Consider the following 21,718-nt stretch of genomic DNA (forward strand, 5'->3'; position numbering starts at 1 on the left):
GAAAAACCCTTCTAGACATTGGCTTAGGCAAAGACTTCATGAACAATAACTCAAAAGCAAATGCAACAAAAGATAAATGGATGGGACTTAATTAAAAAAGCTTCTGCACAACAAAAGAAATCATCAGCAGAGTTGACAGACAACCCACAGAGAGGGGGAAAATGTTCACAATCTATATATCAGACAAAGGACTAATATCCAAAAGCTACAAAGAACTCAAACAAACCAGCAACACAAAACAAACAACGCCATCAAAAAATGGGCTAAGGACATGAATAGACAATTCCCAAAAGAAGATATACAAATGGCCAATAGGCATATGGAAAAATGCTCAGCATCACTAATGATCAGGGAAATGCAAATCAAAACCACAATGTGATACCACCTCACCTCTGCAAGAATGGCCATAATAAACAAATTTAAAAATAACAGATGTTGGCATGGATACCATGAAAAGCGAACACTTTTACACTGTTGGTGGGAATATAAACTAGTACAACCACTATGGAAAACAGTGTGGAGAGTCCTTAAAGATCTAAAAGTAGCTCTACCATTTGATCCAGCAATTCCATTACTATCTACCCAAAGGAAAAGAAGTCATTATACGAAAAAGATACTTGCACGCACATGTTTATAGCAGCACAATTTGCAATTGCAAAAATATGGAACCAGCCCAAAATGCCCATCAAACAATGAGATAAAGAAAATGTGGTATATTATGTTCTCACTCATAAGTGGGAGTTTAACAATGAGAACACATGAACACAGGGTGGGGAACATCACACACCAGGGCCTTTCGGGGGGTGGGGGACTGGGGGAGGGATAGCATTAGAAGAAATACCTAATGTAAATGATGACTTGATGGGTGCAGCATACCAACATGGCACATGTATACCTATGTAACAAACCTGCACATTGTGCACATGTACCCTAGATCTTGAAGTATAATAATAAAAAAAGAAAATGTGATATATACATATGCCATAAAATACTACTCAGCCATAAAAAGGAAAGAAATAACGGCATTCGCAACAACCTGGATGGAATTGGAGACTGTTATTCTAAGTGAAGTAACTCAGGAATGGAAAATCAAACCCTATGTTCTCACTCATATGTGGGAGCTAGGCTATGAGGATGCAAAGGCCTAAGAACGATACATTGGACTTTGGGGACTCAGGGGAAAGGGTGGGGTTAAAAGACTACAAATTGGGTACACTGTACACTCCTCTGGTGATGGATGCACCAAAATTTCAGAAATCACCAATAAGAAACTTATTTATGTAACCAAATACTACCTGTTCTCTAAAAACCTATTGAAATATTTAAAAAAAAAAAAAGAAAAGAAAAAATACACAGAAGATTAGTATGGCCCCTGTGCAAGGATGATATCCAAATCTGTGAAGTGTTCCTTTAAAATAAATCAATAAATAAAAATATATATTTCCTCCCAGTCTATGGCTGGCATTTTCACTTTTTTCAAGGTGCCTTTTGATAAAGCTGCAAAATGAAGTCTGAGAAGCTCTTGATAATCAAGAGTAAGATTAGGGAGCATAGCTGGGAGGACATTGCAATATTTTAAGTGAAAGACATGATGATGGCTTGGAGTTAGTGAAAGCATTGTAAGGAATTGATCACATTTTGGTTATATTTTTGAAGACAGAGCGTCCAGGACTTGGCTTTAGAGAGAAAAAGCAAAAAGTCAAGAATGACTCCTACATTTTTTGGCTTTCACAATTGAAAATCTAAAGCTTCTCCTTTTGGAAATGGCTAGCAATTTCCCTCTAAAATGAGGCGCTTGCCAGAGTCTCCACTATTCCCTATTACTCCTGGAAAATAAGGTAAAATGTCAGTGGCCATTTCTCATCATGTTTACACCACTTTTTTTCCCCCTTTACCTAATAAGCTTCTCTCATTTACAATGCCAGCCTGACTCCTAGAGACCTTTGATTTTATAACACTAGCTATAAAGTGCCCTAGATTTGGAGTTAAGAGGCAAAGTCTTCAGCCTCAGCTGTGTGTGATATTGGGCAAATCACATTAATTTCTAAGACTCAGTTTTCCTATCAATTAGGTGCCTCTCTTGCAGGGTATGAAAAGAACCAAATTGAATAAATTGATATAAAATAATAAATATTTAGCCTGCCTTTCCTATATTGGAAAAATACCTATGATTTTACTGTTTGTTCTCATGGAGTCAAATACCCTGCTACCTCTTTTCTGTAATACATTCCTACTTGATCTGTCTTTCTCCAGTCCCTCCTTCCAATGTAGTCACCACCAGATATTCTATCTAATAAATCTTTTTTGGTTTCACTTGTCCCAGCACACTTTGCTGCCACCTTTGATTTGACTTTGACCTGGCTTTGATTTGGTTCTGTTCCTCCACGGGTCAGCCCTTAGCCTGTATTTCTGTGCCACAAATTAGGCATCTCCTTTACAAATGTCACTTCTTTACTAACTACCCCTGCCACTGACAATGACCTTTATCCTCTGATCTCCAGCAGCACTTACTGGTTTTGTGGCACTTTTTAATTGTTTCCTATTCTTCCAAAGTGCTGATTCATTACGGGCAGAAGCCATCATGTATCTCTTTTAAAACTTCTCTCTCCCAAAGGTGCCAAAATGCCAAACATAGAGTAGCCACTCAATATACACTAAACTGAATTCCGAAACCAGTTTACTACCTGCTTTTTCCTATGCCACAGAACTGAGTCTTAAATGCAAACTACAACATTGGACACGGGCACATCCAAGTTGAAATATTGTCTCTGCCTCTCAGTTTTCTGTGAGACCATGGGCAAAATGGCTCTCTGAGCTCCATTTTCTTGTAGGGAGAAAACAGCCTGTTGAAGATGGTTGTTTGGGGTATTAAATTGAATAGCTAAAATGCCTAGTATTGTTCCTGGCTCAGGTAAGTACTTAATAAATATCAGGTCCTTTTCCTAAATAGCTTTATTAAAGTACAATTTATTTTTAGTAAATGTACACTATTATGCAACCATCACAACAGTCCAATTTTAGGACATTTTCATTGTTCCCCCACCCACACAAAAAAGATTCCTCATAAACCTTTCTGGTCAATTTTTGCTCCTACCCCCAGCTTCAGGCAAACACTAATCTATTTTATGTCTCTACAGATCTGCCTATTCCAGATATTTTATATAAATAAACTTGGGTCATATGTGGCCTTTTGCATCTGCCTTTTTATTTTTTTCATTTAGCATAATGTGTTTGAGGTCCATCCATGTTGTAGCAGGTATTGTTAAGACGAGGAAAACACTTTCATTTATGCTTCTTTAAAAAAGGAAGAATATTCATCTCCAAAGGTTTAGGAGAAAGTAGGCAATGTTGTTGGATCTACTTGGATGCATATCAAAGTTGATATGTGGTCAGATGTCATCTGTACAAAACACCTTTTGTTTTTTCTAGGAAGTGTCCTATGCATTTCAAATACATCTTGGCACACATCTGTGTGATGGATTATTTCAAAATATTGTATTGTCCAATCACTGTGAATGGACCACACACTAAATATCATGAGAACAAAAGGACTGAGGAAACCAGTTCCGGTAAATTAAGATCCACTTAGATGGCACTCCCCTGAGCAACCTTCATTTGAACTTGACTAGAATAATTATAAAGTTTTGTTCAATTTTGGCCTCAGTTGTGCACATCTCACTAATAGTAGAAATAGCAACAGATATCTTTTTCAGTCTATATTTTCTCTCATACACACATAATTTACGACGTAAGTCAAAGAAAATACACCTTCATTTTAATTATTGAACTTTACTAAGTATACTGTTTTCGACAAGGAAGATCTCTTTAAAGACAAACTTAATATGACATTGGAATGAAGCATTTGAGAGGCTCATTCAAGCCTCAAACTGGAAGCAGAAAAAAAAAATCAGAGTTTTGCTATTGAATACCATTTAATTTTGTAGAGAAAGAATTTCCTACATGGCACTGTGAAAGAGTTAACATGCTTCTGAAAGATTCAAGAATTTTCAGTGAAGGAGAAATGTATTGAATATGAAAATTGTCCCTAAAATATTTACTATTTTCTCAGAAATATGTGGCAGCATAATGTTATCATTTTTAAACTGCTACCAGTGGCAATGTGGATATCACTGTCATCTTTGAGATGTTTTGCAAATATTTCTTTCCCTGGCCAAGCCACAAATTCAATTTGTGCCCAGTTAAATCCTCATAAAATAGTGTCTTTGACAAATGATTGTTTTTTTCCTTCCCAACCCAGAGAAATGCCAGACTGAGCTATTTTCACTTTTGGTGGGAAATGTTCCATTTAGACTGACGCAAAATTACGTGGCAAATATCCTGAAGTTCTTTTCTTGTCATATGGCTGACTTCAGAGTTGTGAAAATGACCTGATAATTGTAATAAAATATAGCTAATAATAGTATGTTAACATCTTTCACTTTATTCCAAGCATGTTACATCAATTGTCTCATTTATTTGTGTACAGCAAATATTTTGCATATAGGGAATAGCCAACTGTTAACTGGTATACAATGCTGAGTTAGGCAGAGGAACTGAAATTAAGGAAGGCTAAATAGTTTACCTATGATCAGTAAATGGCAGCCTCATTCTTCACCATCTTTGATCATTTTATATTAATGTCATATAATTAGACTTTGAACCGCCCATTTAAAAATATTGAAAACTTTGATAATATCTTTTGGGGTTATATACACAAAAATTAGTGTCCCTATATCTAAAATTTTCCCTGCAAAACCATCTACATTTTGTGAATATAAATGATATAGAAGATTAATTTTAAAGCTGTTGAATGTCCAACGTATATTAACGTAGTAAAACTTGACTCCTAAATATACTACTCTGTTTAGGTAAATACATACATACATGCATGCAGAAAAAGATAGGAAGGAATCCTAGGCTATTAAAATCTTAGGCAGTCCTTAAGTGGTGAAGTTATAAAAGGTAAAATGCCTGTATTACATGTACCAGGGAATTAGAATAACTTTAAAAAGCAGTGTCCCCAACTTGTTACCATGGTAATGGAGATGAATCTTGATTGGGTGGCGAACAGCCATGGTGCAGGACAAAGGAAGGAGAGTCAAATAAGGATGGATGGGCAGCAGATGTTCTTGACTCACTAACCTATTTTTTTTAACCATGTCTCTTTTTACCCACAATCCATACTGTATATACCAACTATCTTAGCCTCGTTGTTGATCCCTATATATATCAAAAATAATCCATGAGGCAATTTTTGGTGGCATTTATAGTGGTTACCACCATCTCCATATCCACGCTTTCCTCTTTAATACATCTGGATGAGCTTCTTCATCTCCACTCCACCTCATGTGAGCTACCACTTTTTTACCTCATAACAAGGAGACTAGAACTCAATGACCCAAGAACATAGTTTGAAAGGCGGGCCATTCTTAATCTAGAAATGGGGTCAATGAACTGTTTCCGTAAAGGGGCAGATGAACAAATATTTTCGGGTTTGCGAGACCAAGCAGTCTCTCTCTCATCTACTCAACGACCATTGTAGTGCAAAAGCAGCCACTGACAATGCCTATATTGTCAATGTAGTGGGGTGGTGTTCTAATAAAACTTTATTTATAAACAATGGCAGTGGGCCAGATTTGGCCTGTGGGCACGTGGTTTGCCAACCCCTGGTTTGGAATGATGTACCCCATAATTCTAGTGCTAGGTCCTTGGTGAGATCTTTTAACCCTCCTTCATAGTCACGCAAAAGCAGGGACTGTAAGCATCCCATGAACAAGGGCCTCATTGCAGCCGCAGAGCCTGGCCTCTCCTGAGTCTTGTTTTGGTATTGCGTCCTTGGATATTTTTGTCCAACAGTACCAGAAGATCAAATATCATCATTATTTTTAGCATTCTCTCTGAATATATTTTTTAAACTGTTTGGGAAAATGTTTCATCTCTAGCTAATAAATGCTGATGTCATGAAAAACAATTAGAGTAATGTTTTCCTCAACAGGGACTAATTGAGGTCATTTTCAGGGGGATATTGTCTTAGTTACATGGAGCAGCCAGGCAGTGTCAGACTTCACACATAGGTTTGTTTGTACAACGACATGTCTGTGGCTACTGGGTTTATGTTTTTAAGAGTTGGGTGTACTCTGCCACACAATTTGGATTTTTAAAAATTAAAGGCTTGCGTTTAGTAGTTTCAGAGGGTTTGTGTCATGGAAATAGAGAATGAATGATTCAAATAGTAAACATATCTGTCTTTTCAATAGGCTCTTATTTGGCATAGCATTTGAACACAGCCCTCTTGAAAGGAATAATGATGGCCTGAGCTTCCACACGCCTACGTGACCACATGGCAAAAAGACGGACAACAATATATCCAAGGGATATATCAACAATTTTCAGCATGAGAATTGTTCCGGGAAGGGCTCTTGGCAGAGATCTGAAGGGAAGCTTTTAGTGTAGCTTCCTTTTCAAATCCTAAATCAAGCCACCATGCTCGGTTCTCTCACTTTAATAGGCACTAAATCCACATGCTAGGTTTCAAAAGAAAGAAAAAACCTATTTTAACTGCTAAAACTTCCCTGAAACATACTCAGGGGAACAGGGCACATATGGTGTTGTAATTTTTTTAAAGCAAGACATCTGTAGTATTCGAGAAATGGCTGAAATCTGTTGGATTTCAGAAACTTTTATAAGCTGAACTCCAAAATAGATAAATTATTTTTATTAGACTCAGCAATGGTCAATTTGTGAAGAAAATTCTACCTGGGAAATGACTTTTCAAAAGCAGAACTTTAGTAGTGTATATGTTTAGATCTTGATTTCAAACAGTAAGTGCTAAGAAAATTAATTTCCAATGCATGTGTGATTGAGTATAGCTGCAAAGATCCTGAGCATAGATAACGGGAAACAATGGTGAGCCTGTCAATTTTCTTGCTGTGACCTCTCTAGGCAGTATGTCTGAGTGCTTGGCGCTGACTGTTGGTTCAATAAATAATTATTGAACACCTACTATATGACAGGCATTGTGCAAGGCCCTTGGAATGCAACAATACACAAACCAGCCTGCACAGAGCTTAAATCTAAAAGTGGATATTAAAAAGGACAGATAATTAATTGACTACAGTAGGGTCTGGGAAACTTACTTAAGAAGTTGGCTTTTAGCTGGATATTGAACACTGAATACGTGTTGGCCAAGGCAATGACTAGCCAGGGAGTCTTTCAGGCAGCAGGAAGAGCACTTAGGCTTTTAGGAAAAAAACATATGATGTGTTTGAAGGAAGCCAAGCGTGTTTGCAGAGCTGGAGCACAGAAAATGAAGGGAGCAGAAGCAAATAATTCTAGGAGTCATGGATAAGTACTAGAGGAGTTTGGATAATGCAACAAGGATGGAAGATATCATCTGCAGAATCCCTAACTCCCTTTGCTGTGGTTTGAATGATGGTGTCCCCTCCAATATTCATGCTGAAACTCAGTCTGCAATGTAAATGTCTCAAGAAGTGTGGTCTTTGGGTGGTGATTGGGTCATAAGGGAAGTGCCCTGGTAAATAAGATCAAGGCCTTTATAAGGAAGGCTTCACACATGGTTTGGCCCTCTTGCTCTTCGTCATTCTCTCCTGTGAAACACAGCAAGAGGGCCCTTACCAGAGACCAAAAGCTAGTTCCTTGATCTCGGACCACCCAGTGTCTAGAACTGTGAGAAATCCATTTTAATTGTTTTAAAATTACCCAGTATGTGGCATTTTGTTATAGCAGCACAAAGACACCCTTTAAGAGTGGATTTCCCCAAAGTACTTCGGAAATATATAGATATCTGTATAGATAGATATTGATCTCTCTGTCTCTCTCTTTATATATATATATACACACACACACACACACACATATATGGCTCTCTCTCTCTCTCTCTCTCTATATATATATATATCTATGGCACTTTCTATCTGAAATGGAGTATATTTCAGTATATATAAAATAATCTTTATATTAGACATATAAATATATATGTATATACACACTGTCTTTACTCAGAGAAAAAGAAACCCTGCGATGGACTCCAAATATGTGAATGCAATGATTAAGCCATTTCTTTTTTCTTTTTTTTTTTTTTTTTTATGACGCAGTCTCGTTCAGTCGCCCAGGCTGGAGTGCAGTGGCGCGATCCTGGCTCACTGCAAGCTCCGCCTCCCGGGTTCACGCCATTCTCCTGCCTCAGCCTCCGGAGTAGCTGGAACTTACAGGTGCCTGCCACTACGCCCGGCTAATTTTTTTGTATTTTTAGTAGAGACGGGGTTTCACTGTGTTACCCAGGATGGTCTCAACCTCCTGACCTCGTGATCCGCCCATCTCGGCCTCCCAAAGTTCTGGGATTACAGGCGTGAGCCACTGCGCCCGGCCGATTAAGCCATTTCTTGAGTCACTGAACATAAAATGTATGCTATGGCTTCTGTGTTCTGCAGAAATAAGTAAAATCAATTAGTAAACAGATTATCTCAGAAGAAATGGTATCAGGAAGAACAAGCATGCCACGTGAGGTATAGGTGTCTGGTGCACTGAGAATCATATAAAAACGTGCAGATATTCCAAATTTTTCGTAACGATGAACTCCTTTTTAACAAGAAAGTGACTAAAACTACTTTCCAATGGAAGCAAAATCAATTAAAATTGCTTTGGAACAGAGAAGGAAAAAGAAATCTCACCACTCTAAAATTGATTTTCACTTTTCAGTTTTTGCAAATTGTTGCCCAGTTTGGTATATTTTACAGTGACAATCATGTCTTCTTTTTAATGTTTTTTGACTTAAAGTTACTTTCTATATTTCAAAAGGTTCTGCATCATTATCATTTATAATAACTGCAAACATTTCAACTCAAAATAATTGTGACTTAATTCTGATTATTTGTCAGTGTGGGATGATTGAGAAAGTTGTTTAAAAAGGAAAAAGGTTTTCTGCACTAAGGTTTAATGTATGCTGAAATCACTAATTTGAGTAAAAAGAAATGAGCCATTTTAATGAAATTGCTGGAACAGTATACAGTCATTTACTCCTAAAATTTAGCAAGCCCAGAATGAATGCTTATATTTCAGTAATCTGAGTATTTGCTCCAACTACTAATTATTTAAATACTACTGATTATTTTTAATAGTCTTCATTTTTCAGAGCAGTTTTAGGTCCACAACAAAACTAAAGGTAAGTATAGAGAAGTCTCCATTTGCCCCTTGCCCCCTTGTAGGCATAGCCTACCCTATTATCAACAACCTCCATCAGAGTGGAACATTTGTAACAATTGATGAGCAGATGTACTAATACACTGATGCACTATTAACACCCAAATTCCACAGTTTACATTATAATTCACTTTGTGTTGTACATTCTCTGGATATGGAAAAACGTATAATGACATGTATCCACCATTATTATACCATTATATTATAAACCAGCATAGTCCTCACTGCCCTAAATATCTTCCACACTCCACCTGTTTACCTGGATATGCCTTCTCACCCCTTGCAACGACTGACCTTTTTACTGTCTGTATAGTTTTGCCTTTTCCAGAATGTCATCTAGTTGGAATCATATGGTATGTAGCCTTTCACCTTAGATTCTTTCATTTAATAATATGTGCTTAAATGTTTTCCATGTCTTTTCATGACTTGATACTTCATTTATTTTCAGTATTGAATAATATTCCATCGTCTTGATGTACCACAGTTTATTTATCCACCTTCCTACCGAGAGACACCTTAGTTGCTTTTAAGTTTTGGCAATTATGAATAAAGCTGCTATGAACATCAGAGTATAGGTTTTTATATGGATATAAGTTTCCAACTTATTTGCCTTAATGCCAAGGAGTGCAGTTGTTGGTTCATAGGACAAGAGTATATTTAGTCTTGCAGGAAACTGCCAAACTGTCTTCCAAAGTGGTGATACCATTTTGCATTCCCACTAGAAACAAATGAGAGCTTCCATTGCTCCAAATCCTCACTAGTATTTGGTATTGTTAGTACTTCAGATTTTATCATTCTAATAGATGTACAGAGCTATTAATTATTTTTTTTAAAAAAAGAAACACAAAACAAAAGAAGTCCTGCTGTAGCAAGGACTTCAAATAATTTTGCCAGAATTCTTTCTTAGCACTTGGTTGTTTTCATCACGAAGGCAAAAAGTATTGACAATATAATGAAACTTTATTTGTTGCCACCTAGGAGGGAAGATAACAGACCCTACAGTTCTTTTACTTGGTTTTTTTTTTTTAACCTTTCTTATTTAACATTTTTTATCAGGAGTATGGATAAAAATAAAGAAAATAATGATAAAATGTGCAATTGACTCAACACACACGGTTCTGTTTTCTCTCTCTGTCTTTAGGCCACACCCATCACATTTGCTTTTACACGGCTGTGAAACCACTGTTATCAAGATCACTAACAACTCCTTGCCAAATCCAAAAACAAATCACCTGGCCTCTCTCTACTGGACTTTGGCGGGTTCCATATGCCACACTCACTTATAACTTTATTCATCTCTCTGAACACAATGAACATATCTTCTCCTTCTATGACCCTCACTACACTGTGTCTTATCCAACTCTAAACATCAGAGTCCAAAGGACTCAGCCATAGAACCTCTCCTCTTTGCTAAATACACTTTTTTTCCCTAAGTAATCTCATTCAATCCTATGGATTTAAAAATCATCTATCTGCTGATGAGTTCAAAATTTATAGCTCTAGTCCTGAACCTTCCCTGAACTCTAAACTCATAAATCCAACTCTAAAACTTAAAATACACAGAACAATTGATTCATGAATCTTTTTTTCACACACCCTCTTCCACACCCTAGATGCTATATTCTGCAGTTTCATGCTTCTCAGAAAATGATATTTATTTTTTCTGTTTGCTGACTTAAGCCAAGAAGTTCAAAGTCAGCTTTCATTTCTCTTTCTCACTGACCATTCTCAATAGACAAGTCGATATATGTTTTTACAGCTCTATCCTCAAGACATCCCAAATATTTCTATTCATCACCGTCTCCTTCCAAGCAGTCACTGTGTCTCACCCAAACTGCTAATGCTGTCCACCTGTCTTTCTCCTTCCACTCTTGTTCCTATACGGAGCAGTCTTCACACAGCAGCTGGAGTCATACGACATATGTAAGAAATAGACTCTCTGTTTCTGATGTAATGTTCAGAACATTACATCAGAATGTTCAGATGTAATGTTACAACATTCTGATGTAATGTTGCTGAGACATTAACATCAGGTACCAAAGCGAGTGTGAGACAAATCCTCACGTGTAGTTTTTCAAAAGAAAACCCAAACACCTTGCTGCAAGGATCTTGCATCTCCCTCACTCATTCTGAGCAAAAGTCCAAGAGAAAAAGAGTTTGGGTCTTTGCCTCTTGTCCAATAGAGTTTCCAGGGAAAAAAAGAAACCTTCAGCAGAAAGAACCCAGATATGGACTTCCAGATGCCCAGGAGCCTGGCAAGAATGTCCAAAGATTACCAGGAATAGAAGTGTAAATATCTTTATCATAGGAAATATAGGAAACACAACAGTATCTCATGAGAAAAAGTCCCTGTTTAAGACCCAGAGAATTCAAAGCCACCCAACCAAGTCTCATCCACCTGCCATAGCTATGTGGAGGTGGCAGGTTAGGGGAGATAAGTCAATTTTGTTTCTTTTCCAGTTCAGCTTCCCATATGGTGTCAGCACTGGGAGACAGAATAGAAATGAACACTCAGTCAAAATTGGGATTTGGATTATTACACAGGGCTGGACGCTTTCCTGAAGTGAAACTCTGTTTGCAATTTAAGGTAATTATAGAACTGTCTATTACTAAACAGTGAGCAGGAAAGTTGTGGCCTGCCAGAGTTTTCCTCCAGGATGAGGGTAAAACTATTCCCATTGACTAGGCTTTAAAAAGATGGTGCAAATTGGCCTGGCGCGGTGGCTCACATCTGTAATACCAACACTTTGGGAGGCTGAGACAGGAGGATTGCCTGAGTCCAGGAGTTCAAGATCAGCCTGAGCAACAAAATGAGACTTTGTCTCTATAGAACATAAAAGAAAAAATAACTAGCCAAGTGTGGTGGCCCATGCCTATGTTCCCAGCTATATGGGAGGCTGAGGCAGGAGAATCACTTGAGCCCAGGAGGTTGAGGCTGCAGTGAGCCCTGATTGTGCCACCGCACTCCAGCCTAGGTGACAGAGTTAGACCTTATCTAAAAATAAAAAATGAAAATAAAATAAACTGAGAATAATGTATAAAGATAGATTTTGTTACCAGTCATACTTGTTCAAAAGTCTAGTTATGTCATCTATTAAAAATTTAAATCAGATTATGTTGCTCCTCTGTAATTCCCCCTAATACCTTACATTGTATTTAGAATAAAACACAAATCAACTGAAAATCTATCTCATAGCCTTCAAGATTCGACATGATCTGGCCCCTGTTAACTCCTCATCTCCAACCATTTTTCTCTTTGCAGACTGGTCCACTCACATTCACTTTCTTTCCATCCCTTGAGCGTGTCAAGCTTATCCTTCCTCGGAGACTTCCTTCTTGCTGTTCTTTGACTCTGTAATCTTGTTTTAGATATGGGCAAATCTGCCACCTCATTTCTTTTCCGACTACTAAAACATCCCTTTTTCAGAGAGCTCTTCCTAGATTTCATTATCTAATTGTCACTCTCCCCCCATTCTACCAGGAGCACCGTGGCCATTTGTTAATTGTTTGCATACCATGTATCACCGCATAGAATTACATATTTTTATTCATTGGTAGATTGTACGTTTCTCTCTTACTAAATAATTGCCTTGTTCATCGCTGTGGTTCCAGAACCTAGAAAAATGCCTGGGATACAGTAGACTCTCAGTAATTCTTGTTGAAAAATAAAAATAACTGTAAAAAACTGAATTGATTTTTTATTTATTTTTGAGACGCAGTCTTGCTCTGTCATCCAGGCTGGAGTGCGGTGGTGCGATTTTAGCTCACTGCAACCTCCACCTCCCAGGTTCAAGCGATTCTCCTGCCTCAGCCTCCCGAGTAGCATGCACCACCGCGCCCAGATAAATTTTGTATTTTTAGTAGAGATAGGGTTTCATCATGTTGGCGAGTCTTATCTCGAACTCCTGGCCTCGGTGATCTGCCCACCTCGGCCTCCCAAAGTGCTGGGATTACAGGCATGAGCCAATGCACCTGGCCTAAATTTATTTTTTAAATACAAGTTATACAAAATACATGTTCTTATTACCACCCCCCTGTTATGATCTAAAGCAGATTTCTCCCAAAATTCCTACAGGAGGTTGAAGTCCTAACTCCTCGTATGTCAAAATGTGACTGTATTTGGAGACAGGAAATTTTATTTTAGCACTCAGGGAACTACAACCAGGAGCCCAACTTGTTTTGGATTGGGGTTGGGGATAGACACAAAGAGGTGGGGCAGGAAGAAGAAAGGGCTGGTTCATTTTACATATACATATTTTATTTATAATATATCTATGTGTCTGGGCATCTCTATGCTGTTCTCATAAAATCTGAATTGTACAAATAAAAAGTTTAATTCCTGGCAAAAATAAAAATTATTAAATTAAAATAAGGCCATTAGGGTGTTTCTTAATCCAATCTGAATTGGTGTCATTATAAGAAGAGGACAGTGGGACACATGGAGAGACACCAGATGTGTGTGCATGAAGAAACGATCATGTTGTAAAAGGCAGCAACAGTGTGGCCATCTGCAGGCTGAGGAAAGAGACTTGGACTAGATACTTCCCTGTGGCAATCAAAGGAAACCACCTCTGCTGCCAGCTTGATCTTGGACACCCAGCCTCCAAAACTGTGAGAAAATAAATTCCTGTTGTTTAAGTCCATTCTGTCTGTGGTATTTGTTTACGGAGCTAAGCCAACTGTTTCAGGAAAGCTCTTTCTAACTGTGTGTTTCCTCTGCTCTCACACCACTGACATAGGAGTTAAAAAGAAATTATTTAGGCAGATAGTGAAGGTAGGGAAGTCCTCGGTTAGGTCTTCCTTTTAATGAAAAGCATTACCCAAATCATTTTCTTTTCTAACAAAGAGCAGCCTGTAAAATCGAGCCACAGACAGAGACAAGCAAGCTGGAAGCTTACACGGCTGAATGCTGGCAGTTATGCCAATAGGATAAGGCTACCTGTGACTAGGCATGTTCAAAATGGCGGCTCCATCTTCCTATGTGTAAAGTAGGGAGCAGACAACATGGCGACAGGCAAGTGGTAAGCGGACTTGCCTAATAAGAGGATGAGGGTGGGGCAGCCAGCTGCCGTTTGGGTTATAAAGGTCACACCTGGTCCAACCAATCTTTGGGCCCTTTGTAAATCAGCCACCACCTCCTCAAGCCTGACTAAACTCCAGTGCACTCTGCTGCAGGCCAGAATTCTCTTTCAGGCGCCCTTCTCTGTGGCAAGAGAGAGAGCTGTTCTCCTTTCCGTCTCTGTTGCCTATTTAACCTCTGCTCCTAAACTCACTTCTTGTGTGTGTAGGCGTCCTCAATTCCCTTGGCGTGAGACAATGAACCTCCGGTATTTACTCCAGACAATGACACTGCTTCACCACCACAAAGATCATCAACACAGAAGAAGACTTTTATGATCAAAGGTGTGGGGGATTTTCCCCTAACACCAAGCAGCAGACACCAGCTGGGTATTCTCCAATTCAGCTCCAACACCATCTTCCTGAAGACAGCATCAGATCCCACAAGATGAGGGTACAGTCTCACAGGACCACTTTCCTCCTCTCGCCCAGTCACAAGTCTGGGCCTCTGGAACTTCTGACTGACTGGCTTCACCGGGTTTCCCACAAGCCCTTCTTTGGGTTAATTTGCCAGGGCGGCTCATAGAACTCAGGTTAACACGATTACAGGTTTATTATGAAGGATATTTTAAAGGACACGAATGGCGCTGGGGGCGGTGGCTCACGCCTGTAATAATAGCACTTTGGGAGGCCAAGGCAGGTGGATTGCCTGAGCTCAGGAGTTCGATACCAGCCTGGGCAACATGGTGAAACCCCGTCTCTACTAAAATACAAAAAAAAAAACAGCCAGGTGTGGTGGCATGCGACTGTAATCCCAGCTACTCGGGAGGCTGAGGCAGGAGAATCGCTTGAACCCAGGAAGCAGAGGTGGCAGTGAGCCGAGATCACACCATTGTACTCCAGCCTGGGCAACAGAGCAAGACTCCGTCTCAAAACAAAAACAAAAAAAGACACGAATGAACAGCCAGAGGAAGAGATACATGGGGCAAGGTATGGAAGCTTCCCAAGTGCTGTCTGGTGGAATTGTGGTACGCCACTCCCCCAGCACATGCATGAATTCTTCTTTACCTTCCTGTCAGCCTCCAACTGTTCAGCTATCCAGAAGCCTTCCCAACCCTGTCCTCTTAGATTTTTATGAGAGCTTCATTACATGGGCATGATTCATTATATCATTGGCCACTGGTGATCAACTTGACCTTCAGACCCTCTCCCCTCTCTAGAGGTTGGGTGGTGGGTGGGGCTGAAAGTCCCAACCCTCTGATCCTGCCTTGGTCTTTCTGGTGACCAGCCCCATCCTGAACCTATCAGACCAAAGGTACACAAAAGGCAGCACTTTGGAGATCCCAAGGATTTTAGGAGTTGTATCCCAGGAAATGGGAATGAAGACCAAATATGCATTCCACAATATCACACAGACTAATACACTTCTTCCCCTCTGCCCCAACTTTATATTTCTACAGTTCTACAAAACAGAAATTAAAAGGAACTAAGAATCCATAACATCATCATCAACATCATCATCATCATGACAAGTATGGGATATGTGAGGACCTCTGTAGGTTGGAAGAATAAGCTTTTTTGACTACAAATGACTAACAAAGTGACTTTTAAGGAAAAAAACAGTTTTATTGTGAGAAATATATACAACATGAAATGTATCATTTTAACCAGTTTTATATACAGTTCAGTGGCATTAAATAGATTCGCAATGTGCAATTGGCACCACCATGCATCTCCAGACTTATCAGCTCAAACAGCAACTCTACCCATTAAGCACTAACTCCCTATTCCCCATCCCCTCAGCCCCTGATAACCAACATTCTACTTCATGTCTCTATGAATCTGACTACTCTAGGCACCTCATGTAGGTAGAATCATACAGTATTTGTTCTTTTGCCTCTGGCTTATTTAACTTAGCATGGTGTCATCAAGGTTCATTCGTGGTGTAGCATGTGTCAGAATTTTATTCCTTTTTAAGGCTGAATGGAATTCCATTGTATGTATAAGCCATATTTTGTTTATTTGTTCATTGTCAATAGACATTTGGGTGGATTTCAGCTTTGGGCTATTGTGAATAATACTGCTATACACACGGATGTCCCAGTATCTATTTGACTCTCTGCCCTCAATTCTTTTGGGTATATGTTTAGGAGTGGAATTTCTGGATCATATGGTAATTCTATGTTTAATTTTTTTTCTTTTTAGGAACCATCATACTGTCTTCCCAGCAACAAACTGACTTTTAACTGTACAACAGTAATTGCAAATCTGTGTGGTCCACTTTCACTGTGCCAGGTCCTTTGCTTAGGTGCCTTATATTGCTTTCAGTTCTCATAAGAGATTCACAGATGAGTTGGAGGAGAGGGGCCCAAACTGATACATTAGTGAGTTGCAAAACCTGGACTTGAGTTAAGGTCTGCTTGACTCCATAGCCTATGCCACACCTTATCAACCACGATGCTTTGTTAATGCCCAGGGTTATTGGAACAGGGTTGTCCAGAGATGAGAAATGCAGTCCAGATGCCTGTTGGTGACTTACTTTGTAAATAGTTTCATCTTATAAGCAGATGGCATGATGATATAGCATATCAAGACTTCAAGACTATAGTCTTGAAGATCCAAGGACACCCTTGAAATCATGAAAGGCTAAACACAGGAAAATAGTTTACATGTATCTCATGTTTTCCTTGCAGGAAAGGAAATGATGAATTGTCCTTTACATGAGAGATTATTATAGTCCCAGTTCTGTGAGCAACTGAGCTTTTTTTTTTTTTTTGAGATGGAGTCTCACTTTGTCACCCAGAATGGAGTACAATGGTGTGATCTCAGCTCACTGCAACCTCCGCCTCCCGGGTTCAAGCGATCCTCCTGCCTCAGCCTCCTGAGCAGCTGGGACTACAGGCACCTGCCACCACGCCAAGCTAATTTTTCTATTTTTAGTGGAGACGGGGTTTCACCACATTGGCCAGGCTGGTCTGGAACTCCTGACCTTGTGATCTGTCCGCCTCAGCCTCCCAAAGTGCTGGGATTACAGGCGTGAGCCACCATGCCTGGCCACTTTTTCCTCTTTAAAATTGACAAATTACAATTGTATATATTTATGGGGTACAATGTGAAGTTTTATTATATCTAAAATCAAGCTAATTAACATATCCATCACCTCGTTTATTGCTTTTTGTGGCGATAATATCTGAAATCTGCTCTTTTAGCAATGTTGACATGTACAATACATTATTATTAACTATGGTTACCATACTGAGCAATAGAGCACTAAAACTTCTTCCTCCTGTCTAACCACTAAAACTTTGTACCTTTTAACAGCATCTCCCCTTTCCCTCCTCTCTCATGCCTTCTCTAGTTGAAGGTCACCTCTGAACTTCTTCTGAATCGGATGGTCAGTGTATGAGAAAACACAGATGAGAAACTGTTTCTTAGAATAATAGCAGATGAGCCAATGTGTTGATACATGTCATGGAGAGGTGGTAAAAAGGGGAGAAAAAGAAAACCAAGCAGCCTCACCAGGTAGCCACCGATGAGATTACTTATTCCTCCAAATGCATCCAAAGCAGACCCTCCAACAGGAACAATCAAGACAAACGGAGGTCTCCGTAAACCCCAGGAAGGCATTTTTCCACATTCTAAGTAGGAATTATTGCATCAAATTATTGAGACTCAGACAATATGCCAAGAATAAACAGCCCAAAGAGGAAATCTCAGTGTATATGACTCACTGTTTTGAACAAAAATTAACATTGGCTAGCCAGCATTTCTCTTTGTATCACTTTTCCAGATCACCAAGAGGTTATATAATACTTCAAAGTAGCCAATAGAGATGGAATAAACCACCTAAACTGTTTAGATGGCCAGTTTCTTTATCAACAGCTTCATTCAACTTAGTGTTTCTCTGAAACATAAAATAAATGTTTTCCAAGTTTTGTAAGAGGCGAGTCCTACTCTGGGAAGTACAGACCTTCTCAGTTGTACTCTGAGGAGACCTTAGAATGGAGCTAGAGAGCATCTTTTCATATCAATCAACTTAAAATCAGCTCTAGCTGAGCATGATCAGCGTCTCAGAGAGAAAACAAGTTTTGCAAATGTCAAGAGAGCTTCTTCCTTAGGAGCTTTTACATACAATGGTCCATTGCACCAAAATAAGTGATATATTAGCAGGTCTTCAGCAATGCAATGACAAATGTAAATAATATAAATTTCTCCACTGAGTTCTTTAAGTTCAACTTTTTCCTGAGAATTACCAAATAATTTATGCTAAAATTATTCGGCAAATTCATGCCCACATAAAAAATAATGATCTGATTGATCTTTAAAAAAGAGGGGTAATAAGTTTTAAACCAAGTCCTGCCTAGACCTAGACTTTACAATTCTTCATTTTTCATGAGAGTCATATTTATGTTTTATTTCCATACTCTCACAATAAGATGTAAATGAGAAACATCATCCCTTTTTTTTCTTATTGCAATCTAGGTGTAAGGATTTCAGAAATGTTGCTATTTGAGGTAGTTGATGAATCTGAGGGCATATAGTATCACAGTTTATGGATAAGGATCACTGAGTGATCTAGCGACCACACATCCCTGGGGTTTTCATCTTTATTATTATGTGCCCAATATTCTTCATAAATTTCAGTAGACTGTGAATGTTTTAATCACATACTATGATTGTAGAACCCTGCACTGGTTGTGGCAAAAGTAAACGTGTGAATGCACATATTGGAAGAACAGAGGATTTATAGGAGAGGATGAAGAGACTTGATAAGGAATGGTGAATGGCAGGAGAGCATAATGGAATAGGATTCAGCGCTTGCAACACAAGCATTAATTAGCAACCCCTGAAAAACCATTGAGTAAAATGAATCCTCAAATATAAAAACAAGAGCCAAAGTGATGGGAAAATAAATATATGTGTGTGTATTTTTGTACCTAGTAATCTACATTACCATGTGTTACCGTGTGTACGCACATACATGTGTGAGTGTGTGTGTGTCATCATTCCAGGTAGACCCATTCAATGCAGATATCTGGAAGACATAATTTCTAAGATGAAGTCAAAAAGTTAAGAGAGCAGGAAAGAAGGCAGAGAAGCAAATGAAAGATTAGCTAGGTCATGGTTTGAGTTTGCTTAGTCAATTATGAATCCCCCTGACCTAGATTTCTTTTCCTAGACTATTGATTTAGCTTTGATTCCAAATGCTCTCTTGGTTGCCACTTGCTTTAGAAACAGAACCAAACAAAATGTCCATTGATTTTTCTCATGGTCAGTCGCTTCCTGAGGTCCTTGCAGCTAATCAGTTACTACCTCCTCCTCCTTATCTTATCGGGGCTCTCTAATTTCCTCCATTAAGAGATGTCTGACTGGGTAGTTGCTGAAATCTTTCAGTCTGGGTACATAAGGAGATTAAACTGAGTCACTGAGTTCCCTTGATCTTCTCTGCTTTTCCTTGTTGAAGGCGTGTCTCTGTTTACTGTGAAAGATAAGGGGGTGCCGACAAATCAAGAATAGAACCTTAGAAGATGCAAAGGATTTAGAGATTCCTGTTGTGTATACAGTAGGTGACAAGAAAATTCCACATGGGAAACTATAAAGGGTTCTTCAACTATAGCTCATTATACTCAGCTTTGAAAAACCAGAGAGCTCTGATGATGTCTGAGGGTGTAACCAGACTCCAGCCCTTTTAAAGAGTAGTGATTACTTGAAGTGTTTCTGACAGCTAAATAAATATTTTCTAAATAAAAATATACACGCTTTAAATGGAATATCGGAACCATTTTTAGACATGAGGATTGCTACTCTGGGATTCCCCAGCTGCCAGGTTCTGTTTTCAGTAGAAGCTGCTATTTTACTGACTGTCACCCGCTGAAAGCTCCACTATGTCCAAGTTAATGGCATTTTAGTTGAACTCCACTAGGTCTCAAGCTTCAAGAAGCACTGCAAATTTGAACGAGCACTATAGATTAGAAAGGTACATTTTAAAAGCTTTGTGAAAATGTGGGCATGATCCCAGATTTAGAGACTGGGTAATGAGTAATAATTGGCGGCAGAGAAAGACAGAGGGAAGGGGCAGGCAATCGAGTTCCAGACAAAGAGAGAAATCTTTATCCTGCAGTAACCAGTCATAATAATGGCAAGGACATGGGAAGGAAAGAAATCAATGTGGTAGCATTGAATTTTTTTTCACAAGACTGAAAAGAAAAAGAGAATTAGGAAAAAAGTATGAGGAAGGAATTATAATCAAGGACAACTAGAAAAATTTACTAATTTCTGGGTACTTAATGCCCAGAATGACTTGAGAGAGCATGTGTGTGTGTGTGTGTGTGTGTGTGTGTGTGTATACATACACACACACACACACATATTTTGAATGTATTCATGAGTATATTAAAATAATATACACATTAGGTAAAACCTTCGTATAACATAAAAGTTGCTGATATCCTTTCGCCATTTTACAGAAGAAATCACTTACAGTTTCTTGTATATTTTTCCAGAAAATGTTTATACCTATACAAGTACAACATGTCAGTTATTCTCAAAAGGAGGCCATTTGGCCTACAGGAGACATTGAAGCCCATATCCAAGGTAGAAAATAGAAATAAAATAACTATTTGCATAAGTGACTTCCAAAATATCTGGAACAAGATGCTCTGTAATATACAAAGATGTGATCCATTTCAAGACAATTATCAGAAATGTTTGTAATCATGAAGAACAGGAGCCATAAGTCAGATCTATTTTCACTTGTCAGAAGAGACTCAATGACTTCTGACAAATGCATGGTAGAATCAGAATGTCTCTCCTTTGAGAAATTCAGAAACAGGTAATCACAGGGTTTATAGACAGAAAGAGTATGATCACCACTAGAAGTTAACAAGGGCCCTAAAGAATAAATCATCGAAAGAAACTTCATTTCATACTTTAGTAAAATAAAAAGTACAGATCAGGTGAAATACATATAATTTTATTCAACAAAATATTTGACAGTCAAATACCCTGTCAGATAAATATAATGATAGTGTAATTCTCAGAATATATGAAACTACAGATTTCACACCTTTTTCTAAGTGTGTTTTCATTTTTACTTTATCTTGAATATATTCTATTGTCACATGCATAAGAAACTCCAAACATAAATTTAAATGTGAAAAATATTAAAAAACACAAAGAAACCTGTTAAGAATTTCACTGTAGTGGTTTTAAAAAAGGTATCAATATCTTTCTTTTGGATCATTCATGTTCCTAGGCTGAAATATTTATTTAGAAGGACTTTTCTCATATTTTACCAATATCATCCTCAGAATTCAAGTTTAGAATGTTTAAAAATACCTCTTTTGGCATTTTAATGGAGTATATGTCCTCATCTGACAGTTGGCAATTAGGTCTGTCTTACCTGGTTACTCATGAGACCGAACTTGGATACAAGGCTCAT

At 38.5% G+C, this 21,718-nt stretch overlaps 1 pseudogene; it reads left to right on the plus strand.

Annotated features, from left to right (window-relative positions):
* Window positions 1–1,319: 1,319 nt before the first annotated feature.
* On the plus strand, window positions 1,320–1,417 carry LOC112129758 (U6 spliceosomal RNA; annotated as a pseudogene).
* Window positions 1,418–21,718: the final 20,301 nt, after the last annotated feature.

Source organism: Pongo abelii, chromosome 19 (genome assembly GCF_028885655.2).
Source record: "Pongo abelii isolate AG06213 chromosome 19, NHGRI_mPonAbe1-v2.0_pri, whole genome shotgun sequence".
Classification (NCBI taxonomy): domain Eukaryota; kingdom Metazoa; phylum Chordata; class Mammalia; order Primates; family Hominidae; genus Pongo; species Pongo abelii.